Source organism: Eschrichtius robustus, chromosome 12, assembly GCF_028021215.1.
Source record: "Eschrichtius robustus isolate mEscRob2 chromosome 12, mEscRob2.pri, whole genome shotgun sequence".
NCBI lineage: Eukaryota > Metazoa > Chordata > Mammalia > Artiodactyla > Eschrichtiidae > Eschrichtius > Eschrichtius robustus.
The window spans coordinates 85,119,112-85,135,094 of record NC_090835.1 but is presented as its reverse complement, the minus strand read 5'-3'; the positions used below and the strand labels follow the sequence as shown (position 1 = coordinate 85,135,094).

Below are 15,983 nucleotides of genomic sequence, written 5' to 3'. Positions count from 1 at the left end.
AAAAAGATACAAATAAACTTATTTACAAAACAGAAACTTAACAGATATTGAAAAAAACTTATGGTTACCAAAGGAGAAACGTGGTGGGGAGGGATAAATCAGGAGGTTGGGATGAACACACACACACTACTATGTATAAGACAGATAACCAACAAGGACCTACTGTATAGCACAGGGAACTCTACTCAATATTCTGTGATAACCTATATGAGAAAAAAAACTAAAAAAGAACAAATATATGTATATGTATAACTGAATCACTTTGCTATACACCTGAAACTAACACAACATTGTAAATCAACTATACAATAAAATTAAAATATTTTTTAAAAAAATAAGGACTTCCCTGTTGGCACAGTGGTTGAGAATCAGCCTGCCAGTGCAGGGGACACAGTTCGATCCCTGGTCCGGGAAGATCCCACATGCCGCGGAGCAACTGAGCCTGTGCGCCACAACTACGGAGCCTGCACTCTAGAGCCCAGGAGCCACAACTACTGGGCCCACACTCCGCAACTACTGAAGCCCACGTGCCTAGAGCCCACGCACTGCAATGAAGGGTAGTCCCCGCTCGCCACAACTAGAGAAAGCCAGCACGCCGCAACGAAGACCCAACTCAGCTTAAATAAATAAATAAATAAGAGAGATAAAACCTATTAAAAAAAAAATGAAGTCATACCATGTCCCTCTTCTGCTCAAAACAATCTTATAACGCCCATCCCACTCAGAGCAAAAGTCAAAACCCTTCCAGCATCCTCCAGGCCTTACATGGTCTGGCTGTACCTCTGATCACATCTCAATTAATCTCTGCTCCTGCCATACTGGCCTCCTCACTTTAACCGGAACACACAGACATGCTCCTGCCCTGGTGCATTTGCCTGGAAGTTCCCCCTGCCTGGAAAGAACCTCCCCCAGTGTGGGGGATTATTCCTCATGTCCTTCAAATCTTTCCTCAAAGGTCACCTTCCCAGTGAGGCCCACACTGACCACCCTAGTAAAATAGCCATTTTCCCTGTCCCCATACTCACACTCTGGATCACCTCCTCCACTGCATCTTTTCCATTGTACGTATCCCCTTGTAACAGAACACTTTCCTTATTTACTATGCTGATAGTATATAGTCTGTTTCTTCCCACTAGAATACATGCTCCACAAAGCCAGCAATTTTTTTGTTTTAACTTCAGTGAAGTTTCCTAGATGCAAAACATTGTGTCATATATCTGGCACACAGCCGGTATCAGCTGAGTGAATAGTCAACGTAAAGCACCTCCCTATTCTAGAGACAGCATCTTTACTAATGTGACCTCAGGCCAAAGGCTGTTTTGTGGCAGCTACAGCACAACACCTACTCACATTGACATTAATGCTGCCGGTATTTTTCTCACAAGTGCTCTTCTCCCCTTCCCACCAACCAACCCTCCTCCGCACTGCCTCACACAAGTATATTTTTCTTTTCAGAAAACAATGATCCTTGACTTATGGGTCCTATTTTCCAGCCAAATATAAACCTAAATTAGACTCTGCTTTATAAATCCATGAGTTTGTACTGGAGCCAGCACTGGGATTGCTAGAGCTAAGGGCAGGGAGAGTGGGTAGGCGAGCAGAGCAGATTTCTGACAGGAACTTACCTAAGATGAGAAATTATGGTTTCCTGCCTTTCTGCTAATTCCAGAATATGCATCCTTTGAGAAAGTTGGGGGAAATATGGAAAGAACAATCAAACCCTAGAAGGAAGGCAGGAGCTAGTTGAATCTGAAAATCAGTCTCTGGACACCACAGACTCTCCAGTGTGCAGGGGCAGCCTTGGACCTTGTGGGTACCACTGGCAAATTGACTCCTCCAGCTGTCAGAGGTGGGGGACACCCAGAGGAGAATAAGACACAAACTCAGGCAAAAACCTCTAAAGAAACAAAGAAACAACAAATAACACCCAAAAGATGGGGGCTGAGGACTGGACACAGGCCTGAGCCGAGGCTGACCTGGTGACTTCCTCTGAGATCACAGCTCCTGGTGGGACAAAGTTCTACTGAAGGGACAAGGACAAAGGAGCTGAGAAGAGGTGACCAGGAGTGACCACATCAAAGCCCACGATGCAGTGAGCACGGAGTGGGCACAGGCCGCGTCCATGCTCGGCTCCTCACAGCCTCCTCCTGTCCCACCTGCAACAGACAGAGCACAGCAAGCACACGGATTCTGGAGGGTTCTCAGTGCTTCCATTTATTTCCTCTCTCAAACCTTAGGAATCCTCACCTTTATTATCCCATCAACCCCTCATGGCATAAATAACAAAAAAACAAATTCATATCCTGATTTTTTTTTTAAGGCACAACATGATTATATTTTAATACACAACCAAAATACAAAACACCATAGTAAATTGATGGCAGTAAAACATGGTATTTCATTTACATTGCATGACAAATTGTTAACATCCTTAGTCATAAATGAGTTCTTAGAAGCCAGTAACAAAGACATTGATATGCCAAGGGAAATTAATTAAAAAAAAGAAAACAGAAGGAAACGAAATAACAGAAGTAACTAGTAATGATTAAGCATATATGAAGATGACTAAGCTGAACAATAACAGAAGAAAGCAATTTCTTTGTAATATCATATTACCAAAGATTAAATATCTAACATTTGTACAGTTTTAGGAAAAAGACCAAAATAAACAAACACTGGGGGACAAGACCGATGAGGACCCATCTATATAGTAGGGGGAGATCTGTAGTTTGGATCCTGATTTTCAATAGGATATGAAACACATTACTTTTCAGCGCAAAATGAAGTTAAGACAAAGATGGAGATGGCCCAGCCCCACCTCTGTTCGGTCAGGAAAGGCCATCAGGGAAGAGAACACAGGCCAGTGTGGGGAGGGGTCGTGGTGGGCAGCGGTGGGCCAGGCTCCCCACCTTTTCATTTTATGCTAACAGGAACATAGACACATCCAGATGACTTTTGCAGAAAGTCAGAAGATCCTGAAGTCACAATGCAGGGGTGGGATGCGGAATCCTGCATCACTCAGTCCCCACAAGGCAGCTGTCTCAAACTATAGAAGAAAATAATCATGAACAAATTCAGGGCAGTCACATAAGTGCTGACCTTCCCACATGCTCAAATGTCCCACTCAAAGAATCCCCATCTCCCAGGGCATCCCCTCTGCCCCAACCCTCCTCCCAATCTAGACCCTCCAGAGCCTCACCCTTAGGATGCCTGAGAGACACATCAGAGCCCTGGGCACTGTCACTGCCTGGGGGAGAACAAATCCAGGACGTGGTCAGAACCCACAGGAGAGAAACTAGAGAAGGAACTTTAGGAGGGTGAGCCCCCCATGGCCTCCTCTCTGCACCCTCACAAGGGTCTCAGGAATCACACCCCCTCCACACTTACTTGCAGCCTGAGCGTAGCTCCTTCCTTTTTCACCTGTAAGAAGAAAACATCACGTGAGAGGCCAGGGAGAAGACAGAGTCATGAGACCCTAGAGGAACCCCCTAGTCCTGGACCCCAGAGGACTTTCCAGAACTGTAACCAAAAATCCAGGACAGGATCAGGAACACGAAGAAAGGAGATGTGGGGGGACTGGACCAGCTGCCCTCCTGGGAGTCCGTCCTCAGCAGGCACCTTCTCCTCTGACCTGCAAGCGCTGAGAAACAGGCCCCCAACTGGAATTATGAAGGTGAAAAATCTCTCTTTCATTTTCACATGTACTTTACAAAAGGGTAAGTGTCAGTACTCAGCTCCAGACTCCACATGTGTGTGTAGGGTACTTTCTAGTAACGAGGGAGGCAAACTTCTACCTGGGCTTGAAAGCCCCCAGTGAGACAAAACTCAGACCCTTCCCTCCCGTCCCTACCTGACTGCTTCTTCCTCCAGATCACAGCTCCAGACACCATAGCTCCAGTGACCACCAAGAGAACCAATGAGCCATGGGCCAACAATGAGGCACATGCAGGGGACGGTGGGCTGAGGAGGTTCTGTGGAGGAAAGGGAAGGGGCCCTGACCTCAGGCTTGAATCCCGACCTTGCTGAACGTGTCCAGAAGGGCTCCTGTTTTATCTGAGAGGAAGCTCCACCCCCCATGTCCCTCCTTACCCCATCTCAGGGTGAGGGGCTCCTGAAGCCCCTCATGCTGCACATGGCATGTGTATCTCTGCTCCTCTCCAGAAGGCACCACCAGGGCTGCCCGCTTCTGGAAGGTCCTGTCCCCTGAGAGCCTGGTCTCCACAAGCTCCCTGTCCTGGGTCTGATCCTCCCCATCACGCTGCCAGGTCAGTGAGATCTCCTCAGGCTAGAAGTCCAGTGCCCAGCACCTAAGGGTGACCTCATGGTCAGAGATGGGGTGATGGGTCACGTGTGTCTTTGGAGGGTCTGAGGAGGAAGAATCAGAAAATTCACACTTTGGGTTACCTTCATGGGCCACTGAAGCAGCATCATGTGACCATCCTGAGAATGGACAGCACAACAGGTTTGAACAGAAGAAGCAAAAACACCAGACACCAACCTGGACTCCTGGGTTTGGGAAAATCTCCCAGTCCTTGCAAAGTTCTGGAGTCAGGGTGAAAGCCAAGATAGAAGCCTCCACGTAAGGCGGAATGACTCCACGTAAGGCAATGGTCCTCACTTTGGTGGAGGCTGAATGACTCAGAAAAGCTGGAGTCAGGCCTCCTAAGATGTTCTCAGGCTGAGAACGGGCCTTGAGAGAGAAAGTCATGGTTCACAAGATGGGGGTCAGGGTCAAAGGGCGCCGCTGGTCAGTTATTTCAGGGATGGTTTCCTGCTTCTTTCCCAAAGAGACTGGATTCCTTAACTGTCTTTCAGAGAAGTGAGGCCACCGGCGAGTCACTGTCTTGTACAGAATATGAAAACCTGGGCGGATTCCTCCCTCTCCCGACAAGAAGTTGGGGCGGTGTTCCCACAGGGACCCCATTTCCTCCCCTTGTGGGAAGCCAGCTCCAGCCCGAGGGGAGACCAGGGAGGCCCCGCGGCCCCTCATACCTGCGCGCTGCAGCGTGTCCTTCCCGGTCTCCAGGTATCTGAGGAGCCACTCCACGCAGGTGCCCTCCAGGTAGTTCCTGAGTTGCTCCGCAACACCGGCCGCCTCCCACTTGCGCTTGGTGATCTGAGCCGCCGCGTCGGCCGCGGTCCAGAAGCGCAGGTCCTCGTTCAGGGCGATGTAATCGGCGCCGTCGTAGGCGTCCTGACAGTACCCGCGGAGGAGGCGACCGTCCGGCCCCACGTCGCAGCCGTACATCCACTGGAGGGTGTGAGACCCTGACCCCGCCCCGACCAACCTCAGCGATTAAACCCAAACTGAAAATGAAACCGGGTAAAGTCCCGAGTCGGGGGGCCGGGCGGGTCCCGCAATGTTGGGGTGACCCTCGGACCCGGAGACTCAGGGCAACGCCGGCCCGTCCCTGGGGATGGGGGTCGTGACCCGGACCCGGGCCCGCGTCGCTCACCGGCCTCGCTCTGGTTGTAGTAGCCGAGCGCGGTGTGCAGGTTCACTCGGAAAGTCTGTGCGTCGTCCTTGGAGATCTGCGTCTCCTCTTCCCAATACTCCGGCCCCTCCTGCTCCACCCACGGCGCCCGCGGCTCCATCCTCGGATTCGGGGCGTCGCTGTCGAACCGCACGAACTGCGTGTCGCCCACGTAGCCGACGGTGATGAAGCGGGGCTCCCCGCGGCCGGGCCGGGACACCCCGGTGTAGAAATACCTCAGGGAGTGGGAGCCTGGGGGCGGGGAGGGGTGAGACCCGGTCCGACCCTCCTCCCGGCGCGGGTCCCGGGTCCGAGGTGACGGGGCCGGGAGTGGGGAGGGGGCGAGGGGCTCGTGAGACGGAAAAGGTGTGGAGGTCGGAGAAGGGCCGGCACCTCGTGGGGAGAGAAGAGGGGGCGGGAAGCCAGGGAGGGACAGGCGGGGACCGGGGTGAGGGGGCGGGTCTGGGCCGGGGGCGGCGGCGTGGCTCCTTCCCTGGGGGTCCTGCCCCCCCGACCCCCGTGGTCCCCTCGCTCCTCCCCGCAGAGGCCGTTCCCTCCCGACCCCGCACTCACCCGCCCAGGTCTCGGTCAGGGCCAGGGCGCCCGAGAGCAGCAGGAGGAGGGTTCGCGGCTCCATGACCCGCATCCCCGGGGTCTGGGGAGAAACTGAGTCCCGGCGGGTCGGTGGAGATTTTATAACCGGGAGCCGCGGGGACGCTGATTGGCTTCTCCAGAAACCGGACACGCAATGGGAGTGAGAACCGGGGTCGCGTCATGAGTGTGTCCAGGCAGGAGGGCCCGACACAGGTTGTGAGAGAGAAAGTGAAACTCGGGGGGACGGGGAATCCCCACCACGGAGCGTCCCCGCCCCAGCGACCGCCTGACACCCTGAGAGCCTGAGAGCCTGGCCCTCCCGGGACCTGGGACTGTGCCTGGCCCTGCTCCTTCTGCTCAGAGAGCTCTTTGTCACACTGTCTCCCTGAGTCCTGGCCCGGGGACTGTGTAGTCAGCGATTTTCACAACATTGTGGTCAGAATATTTATACAGTCTCACAAACTAGTGACGACCCCAAAGATAATTTTGTTTATGTGGATACTTCTATCGATATTTTTCATAGTAGAAATAATACAGTTTAAATTTTTTATTATTTTATTTAGAATAATATTAATAACCCATGCATTTAATGTGAAAAAATAATTATTTCCCAAAATAAACACGGTACTGCGAACAGTGGAGCTTTTTACATTTTTATATTTTTGCAAGTCTCTTTCTTTTCTGTCTCATAGAAGACCATTGGATTTTCATGTTTACTTCTGCAGTGAATCCATTATTTTGATTGAAATCTATGAAAATGAAAAGGCCCACACATATGTAGGAGTAGTATTTTTTTTTTTAATTTTTTTATTTTATTTTATTTATTTATTTATGGCTGTGTTGGGTCCTCGTTTCCGTGCGAGGGCTCCCTCCAGCTGCGGCAAGCGGGGGCCACTCCTCATCGCGGTGCGCGGGCCTCTCACTATCGCGGCCTCTCTTTTTGCGGAGCGCAGGCTCCAGACACGCAGGCTCAGTAATTGTGGCTCACAGGCCCAGTTGCTCCACGGCATGTGGGATCTTCCCAGACCAGGGCTCGAACCCGTGTTCCCTGCATTGGCAGGCAGACTCCCAACCACTGCGCCACCAGGGAAGCCCAGGAGTAGTATTTTTAATAACCTTTTCAGATAATTATGTAAGTTCTTTTTTTTTTTTTTTAATTTATTTATGGCTGTGTTGGGTCCTCGTTTCCGTGCGAGGGCTCCCTCCAGCTGCGGCGAGCGGGGGCCACTCCTCATCGCGGTGCGCGGGCCTCTCACTATCGCGGCCTCTCGTGTTGCGGAGCACAGGCTCCAGACGCGCAGGCTCAGTAGTTGTGGCTCACGGGCCCAGTTGCTCCGCAGCATGTGGGATCTTCCCAGACCAGGGCTCGAACCCGTGTGCCCTGCATTAGCAGGCAGATTCTCAACCACTGTGCCACCAGGGAAGCCCCTATATACCCTTTATATGTGGAGTATGTCACTTCATCTCTGTGGTCTTCTTCCCCAAAACCCAACTCGAATAGTGAGGCATTCTACAATATCCCTGAGGAGTACTCAAAACATCAAGGTCATCAAACACAAGGGAAGTCTGAGGGACTGTCACAGCCAGAGGAGCCTGAAGGAGACATGATTGGGACTTAATATAATATGTCTTTGATAGGATCCTGGATCAGGAAAAAGAAAAACTAATGAAATCCAAATAAATTCGGGTGTTTTTAGTAATATTGTATCAATATTGCTTCATTAGCTATGACAAATGTATGATGGTGATATAAGATGTTAACACTGAGAAACTGAGTGTGGGATATACAGTAACTCTCTACTAACTTTGCTACTTTTTTGTAAATCTCGAACTATACTAAAATTAAAAAGTATATATTTTTTCAAATATCCACCAGAAACAAACAGGGAGTGGAAGAAACAATTATTGACTTTGAGTTTTCCAGGGTGTTTTCATGAATGAGGTGGAGAGAGGAGTTGTGGAGAGAAAAGATGGAAACCTCAGACACAGCAGGGCTCCAGGGTTCTCCTCTCCTCCAATCTCTGCCTCACCCCCAGGAGCTGCTCGGAAGGCATCTTCATCCCCCCATTGCTGTCCAGCCTCCAGGGCAGCCATCTCTTTCTGACAGACCACAGCCCATCCTCTCCGGCGCTGTGCTGAATAGGAGAGAGCAGAGTGCTGGCGCCCCCGTGTGGCCACAGTGCTGATGACCGGACACCTGAGCTCCCCTTTGACCTCCTTACCGGGGACCTGCCCAGGGTCTCGTTGGGCTCCCAGCAGGCCAGGGCTGTGCACACAAGTTGGCATCCCATCCAGTGTCAAGTTTGAAGTTTGAATTGTTACCCAAAATACACGCTGACAGGGAAGTTTTTCTCCCCATTAAATGACTAAAGAATTTGGCCTCAGGGAGGATCAGATCTCAAGGCCATAACAGCTGGTTCCCAGGTCCAGGGTGGACCTCACAAACATACTGGGTGTCCTCAGCCTCCTGGGGTGGGACCTTGAACCCCAAGTCCCTGTCACTTCTTCCGGCTGCTGACAGGGTTATAGGCTCTTCCTCCAAGGAATCAACTCTGGAACCTCCATCCCTAAGATGGGGTGGAAAAGGGGGCGGAGGAGGAGGGAATCCCCAAGGTAACAGCCTATGAAGAAGTGAGAAGTGAGGAGAGGGAGGAAACAGTGACATTAGGGGATGGAGGCCAACAGGAGCGGAGGGGGAGGAATGAGAGAGGAGAGGGGCAGGACGGGTCACCCAGTGGACACGTGTGTGGGGAGGGTGGGGTCTGTGTGGGGAGTGGCACAGGGGCTTCTGGCCTGGGCGCTGGTGGAGGCTCTGTTTTTCACCTGGATGACAATTACACAGGTGTCAGCTCTATATTTTGCTGGTAAATTATACTTAACTTTTAGGTATTTTCCTGTCCTTACAGGTATGGTATAACTCAGATACACATGGAAGAGGGGAAAAGAGAAAAGGAGAGAGGGGAGGTGGTTAAAGGAATTCCTCTCTTCCAGAGAAATAACCTCACCCCCAGTCCTCACTCCACCCCACACACACATGATGCTGGGGGGCAGCAGGGAGACTCAAGGAAGGGAGAGTCCGTCCCAGCTCACAGCCCGGGGCTACTTGGACATCGTCTCCCTGTGAGCTAAGACAGCGGGGACCACTGTGCCAAAAAGACTGGCTAAAGACCTTTGGAAAAAGACCTGCCCGGCTGGTGGCCATGGAGGTGGTTCCTGGAGAGCAGAGGACAGGACGTGGACTGGAGCCTGGAGACCACAGTGGCGACAAGGAGATCAGCCATGAGTCTGGGCCCGGGGGTCCCCCTAACCTTTCCCTGAGACACAAAAACGACCTCCCCCCTCCCCAGACCTCCAGGACCCAGGCGTCCCAACACCATACCCAAGGACACCAAGCATGGCCCCTCCTGTCCAGGCATCAAATCCGCCACCATTTGAAGCCTCAAGCATCCTCTCCCCTCCTCCCCAGTCCCGAGAGCCCAGGACACCCCAGTGTCCTGATTCTTCTTCCCCTTCGTGGACCTAATAGACAGGGACCAGTTGTCTGGATCCCTCCAGCCACTTCCAAACCTGAAATTAAAGGCCCTGTGGTCCTGGACTCAGATCTAATTTCTGGCCCTGATGTTGACCCAGGACTTCGGGGTCAGGGGTCAGGGGAGGCTCCCCAGGGCCCCACAGGCTGCAGCTGAGCCAGGCCTCCAGCTGAAGAGAATCAGCTGATTCTGGACATAAAACTGGGACCTGGAGGAGACACATCAGCCACACGGAGGAGTGAAAAGCTGCCTTTGTCTCCCCGCTTCCATCCACAACCAGTAAGCATCCACGACACACCACAGGTGACTCTGCCCAACACACCAGGACTCCGGAGAATCCCACACAGTGTGCATGGAAAGGTGGGTAGACTGGGACACAGAGACGAGGCTGAACCGAGGGAAGAGCAGAGGCGGAGATAAGACATATGAACCTAGACGTGGCTAAGGTTACAGCTTATACAGGTAATTGACCTGAAAAAGGAGCCAATACAGAGACAAGAGGAAACAAAGGGTGGGGAGTCCTCGTTGCATTCAAGCCCCTGGTTCTAGCTGTACTTGAGGTTCACTTGCTCTCCTGCTTTTCTTTAGTTTGTTCAGTAAGACAATGACTTCCCCTTTGACAAGCCTGAGTCAGATTTCTGCTACTTTCAGCAGAAACATAACTGATGAATACATCAAGGTTTCACTTTTCTAGAAAGAACATAGTGTTTTTATTTGCCCAAATAGTAGAGCCCACCTCAAGGAAAAGCCCTATTCATTGAGAGCATTTTGTTTGTACAGCTTTTTGTCTAATCATGTTTCCTTTACACTCAGAAATCTGAAAGGGATTCTGGAGGGTGTGTGAAATCTCAGAGCAGCACTCAGGATTCTACATTCTGCAGGTAGAGAAGCTGTGATGCCTTCTGTTGTCTGAGACATTTAGAAGTGAAATAGCGTGCGTTCACAGAAATAGCATGCGTTCACTTCTAAATGTTCACTTCACATTTAGAAGTGAAATAGCGTGCGTTCACAGCGAAATAGCATGCCTTCTGTTGTCTGAGACATTTAGAAAGTGAAATAGCGTGCTTTCATAGAATTGTATTTAGAGCACAGTAGGTTATGTCTCTGTACTAGTACATAAGCCAGTAATAGATCAAGTCACCCCAGGTTTGTGCCTGGTGTAGACAAGACAGTAAACGGGTTTACCCTCCTCATGAGGCCAAGTGTCTTCCTTCTTCTGCAGCAGTGGCATTTGTGTCGATGTGATCTTTGCAAACCAACACAGGAATAGCCGTTCCTCCTGGAAAAAGAAAAAAGCCCTTTCCTTGCGCTGCTCACAGAACCAAACTTCCTGTGCTGGATTCTCACTGGGCTCCAGTGTTAGGAGGCTGGGGACCAAACTGGCCAGAATCCACTTGGGCCTGATGTCCCCTCTTGAAATGTCCTCTTGCTAAATGGACAGCACAGGGCTTCCTCAGTGGATCTGAAGGATCTGTGATGCCTTCTGTTGCCTGAGACATTTATAAGTGAAATAGTGTGCGCTCACAGAAGTTTTTACAAATAGAATCCAAGACTGAAAGAGTAACTATTGGTGCATTTAAAACTGTGTTTAGAATACAGCAGTGGTAACTTTCTAAATCTCGGTGTTGCCGGTCCTGCCCCCGGAAGGGCACCGCTCCTTCCCCAAGCCCGCCCCAGCCCGCCCCGATTGCGTTGGTTGCATTTCGAGGAGGTAGGGACCGCCCTTACGGCTTGGAGAATGTAGAGGGGGAAAGAGAGGGGAAGGAGCGGGGCTCCAGGCAGGGGTCATCACCAGAATTATCTTGGTGAGAATCAAAAGAGCCCCTGGATCTAAGGCTCTGCAGGAGGGAATGGTGCATGTTATTTGCCGCTGCTCGGCCTATTTTGCCGCTGCTCGGCCTAGAAACCTGAGTTGCCCCAGGGTGGGATTCAGCATCCTGTCTCTCACTTACTGGAGTGAAAGAAATCTGAGGGTGAGGGAGACCCAGTCCTTAAGTTTCAGAGAGTATGGAGAGAAGAAAGGATGAGAGGGGGCGGATTTAGGTGTCACTGTGAGCTGAGTCATTGGGAAAGAAGCAAAGACCACAAGAGACCTTGAGCAGGGCAGACTTCAGGACCAGAGGGATTGGGAGAAAGAGATGGAGCCCTGGCTAGTACTTTTAAAATTCTGGGGCCTCACACTTATTCAGTAAAAGCATCAGTGTTTGCTTTTATTCCCCACTGTTGCCGCTTGTTCCCGCTTACAAAGCTACCCAAAGGCCTGGCTCCTTCACGCATCCCCTGCCTCGGCCTGCCCTCTAGTGGAAGTCTGCGGAGTGACAGGAGCGCGGGTTTCCCCACTTCCCGTCTTCAAAATGTGAGTGATCTTACCCACCTCGCAGAATTGTAGTGAGGATAATTAATGGTTATAGTTTTGGCAGCAACAGAAATGGCAATAGTTGTAGCAGCTGTGCTAAGTGATTTACATGAGTCGTCTCGTTGAATCCATACAAGTTGGGGAGCGATATTATTATCTCCGTTTTATAAAAACTTCGAGAGCTGCTCTAACCTGCCCCAGGTCAGCAGCTACGACTGCCAGAATGAATGTGTTCTTGACTCCCTCTTGCGAGAACACCAGGATCACAACTAGCTGCTGGACAATCATCGACAGGAAGACCCTGGAACTCACCAAAAAAGATACCCCACATCCAAAGACAAAGGAGAAGCCACAGTGAGATGGTAGGAGGGGCGCAATCAGAGTAAAATCAAATCCCATAACTGGCGGGTGGGTGACTCACAGACTGGTGAACACTTATACCACAGAAGTCCACCCACTGGAGTGAAGGTTCTGAGCCCCACATCAGGCTTCCCAACCTGGGGGTCCGGCAACGGGAGGAGGAATTACTAGAGAATCAGACTTTGAAGCCTACTGGGAATTGACTGCAGGACTTCGACAGGACTGGGGGAAACAGAGACCCCACTCTTGGAGGGTGCACACAAAATAGTGTGCGCATCAGGACCCAGGGGAAGGAGCAGTGACTCTGGGGGAGACTGAACCAGACCTACCTGCTAGTGTTGGAGGGTCTCCTGCAGAGGCGGGGGGTGGCTCTGTTTCACCATGGGGACAAGTACACTGGCAGCGGAGGTTCTGGGAAGTACTCCTTGACGTGAGCCCCACCAGAGTCTGTCATTAGCCCCACCAAAGAGCCCAGGTAGGCTCCAGTGTTGGGTTGCCTCAGCCAAAACAACCAACAGGGAGGGAACCCAGCCCCACCCATCAACAGTCAAGTGGATTAAAATTTTACTGAGCTCTGACCGCCACAGCAACAGTCAGCTCTACCCACCACCAGAGCCTCCCATCAAGCCTCTTAGATAGCCTCAACCACCAGAGGGCAGACAGCAGAAGCAAGAAAAACTACAATCCTGCAGCCTGTGGAACAAAAACCACATTCACAGAAAGATAGAAAAGATGAAAAGGCAGAGGGCTATATACCAGATGAAGGAACAAGAAAAAACCCCAGAAAAACAACTAAATGAAGTGGAGATAGGCAACCTCCCAGAAAAAGAATTCAGAATAATGATAGTGAAGATGATCCAGGACCTCGGAATAAGAATGGAGGCAAAGATCGAGAAGATGCAAGAAATGATTAACAAAAACCTAGAAGAATTAAAGAACAAACAAACAGAGATGACCAATACAATAACTGAAATGAAAACTACACTAGAAGGAATCAATAGCAGAATAACTGAGGCAGAAGAACGGATAAGTGACCTGGAAGACAGAATGGTGGAATTCATTGCTGCGGAACAGACTAAAGAAAAAAGAATGAAAAGAAATGAAGACAGCCTAAGAGACGTCTGGGACAACATTAAACGCAACAACATTTGCATTATAGGGGTCCCAGAAGGAGAAGAGAGAGAGAAAGGACCAGAGAAAATATCTGAAGAGATTATAGTTGAAAACTTCCCTAACATTGGAAAGGAAATAGCCACCCAAGTCCAGGAAGCACAGAGAGTCCCATACAGGATAAACCCAAGGAGAAACATGCCGAGACACATAGTAAGCAAACTGGCAAAAATTAAAGACAAAGAAAAATTATTGAAAGCAGCAAGGGAAAAATGACAAATAACATACAAGGGAACTCCCATAAGGTTAACAGCTGATTTCTCAGCAGAAACTCTACAAGCCAGAAGGGAGTGGCATGATATACTTAAAGTGATGAAAGGGAAGAACCTACAACCAAGATTACTCTACCCGGCAAGAATCTCATTTAGATTTGATGGAGAAATCAAAAGCTTTACAGACAAGCAAAACCTAAGAGAATTCAGCACCACCAAACCAGCTCTACAACAAATGCTAAAGGAACTTCTCTAAGTGGGAAACACAAGAGAAGAAAAGGACCTACAAAAACAAACCCAAAACAATTAAGAAAATGGTCATAGGAACATACATATTGATAATTACCTTAAACGTGAATGGATTAAATGCTACAACCAAAAGACACAGGCTTGCTGAATGGATACAAAAACAAGACCCATATATATGCTGTCTACAAGAGACCCACTTTAGACCTAGGGACACATACAGACTGAAAGTGAGGGGATGGAAAAAGATATTCCATGCAAATGGAAATCAAAAGAAAGCTGGAGTAGCTATACTCATAACAGATAAAATAAACTTTAAAATAAAGAATGTTACAAGAGACAAGGAAGGACACTACATAATGATCCAGGGATCAATCCAAGAAGAAGATATAACAATTATAAATATATATGCACCCAACATAGGAGCACCTCAATACATAAGGCAACTGCTAACAGCTATAAAAGAGGAAATCGACAGTAACACAATAATAGTGGGGGACTTTAACACCTCACTTACACCAATGGACAGATCATCCAAAATGAAAATAAATAAGGAAACAGAAGCTTTAAATGACACAATAGACCAGATAGATTTAATTGATATTTATAGGACATTCCATCCAAAAACAGCAGATTACACGTTCTTCTCAAGTGCGCACGGAACATTCTCCAGGATAGATCACATCTTGGGTCACAAGTCAAGCCTCAGTAAATTTAAGAAAATTGAAATCATATCAAGCATCTTTTCTGACCACAACGCTATGAGATTAGAAATGAATTACAGGGAAAAAAACGTAAAAAACACAAACACATGGAGGCTAAACAATACGTTACTAAATAACCAAGAGATCACTGAAGAAATCAAAAAACACCTAGAGACAAATGACAATGAAAACACGATGACCCAAAACCTATGGGATGCAGCAAAAGCAGTTCTAAGAGGGAAGTTTATAGCTATACAAGCTTACCTAAAGAAACAAGAAAAATCTCAAGTAAACAGTCTAACCTTACACCTAAAGAAACTAGAGAAAGAAGAACAAACAAAACCCAAAGTTAGCAGAAGGAAAGAAATCATAAAGATCAGAGCAGAAATAAATGAAATAGAAACAAAGAAAACAATAGCAAAGATCAATAAAACTAAAAGCTGGTTCTTTGAGAAGATAAACAAAATTGATAAACCATTAGCCAGACTCATCAAGAAAAAGAGGGAGAGGACTCAAATCAATAAAATCAGAAATGAAAAAGGAGAAGTTACAACAGACACCACAGAAATAAAGCATCCTAAGAGACTACTACAAGCAACTCTATGCCAATAAAATGGACAACCTGGAAGAAATGGGCAAATTCTTAGAAAGGTATAACCTTCCAAGACTGAACCAGGAAGAAACAGAAAATATGAACAGACCAATCACAAGTAATGAAATAGAAACTGTTATTAAAAATCTTCCAACAAACAAAAGTCCAGGACCAGATGGCTTCACAGGTGAATTCTATCAAACGTTTAGAGAAGAGCTAACACCCATCCTTCTCAAACTCTTCCAAAAAATTGCGGAGGAAGGAACACTCCCAAACTCATTCTATGAGGCCACCATCACCCTGATACCAAAACCACACAAAGATACTACAAAAAAAGAAAATTACAGACCAATATCACTGATGAATATAGACGCAAAAATCCTCAACAAAATACTAGCAAACAGAATCCAACAACACATTAAAAGGATCATACACCACGATCAAGTGGGATTTATCCCAGGGATGCAAGGATTCTTCAATATACGCAAATCAATCAATGTGATACACCATATTAACAAATTGAAGAATAAAAACCATATGATCATCTCTATAGATGCAGAAAAAGCTTTTGACAAAATTCAACACGCATTTATGATAAAAACTCTCCAGAAAGTGGGCAGAGAGGGAACCTACGTCAACATAATAAAGGCCATATATGACAAAGCCACAGCAAACATCATTCTCAATGGTGAAAAACTGAAAGCATTTCCTCTAAGATCAGGAACGAGACAAGGATGTCCCCTCT

At 48.5% G+C, this 15,983-nt stretch overlaps 1 pseudogene; it reads right to left on the bottom strand.

Moving 5' to 3' along the window:
- Positions 1-2,379: 2,379 nt before the first annotated feature.
- LOC137773559 (BOLA class I histocompatibility antigen, alpha chain BL3-7-like) lies at positions 2,380-6,265 on the bottom strand (annotated as a pseudogene).
- Positions 6,266-15,983: the final 9,718 nt, after the last annotated feature.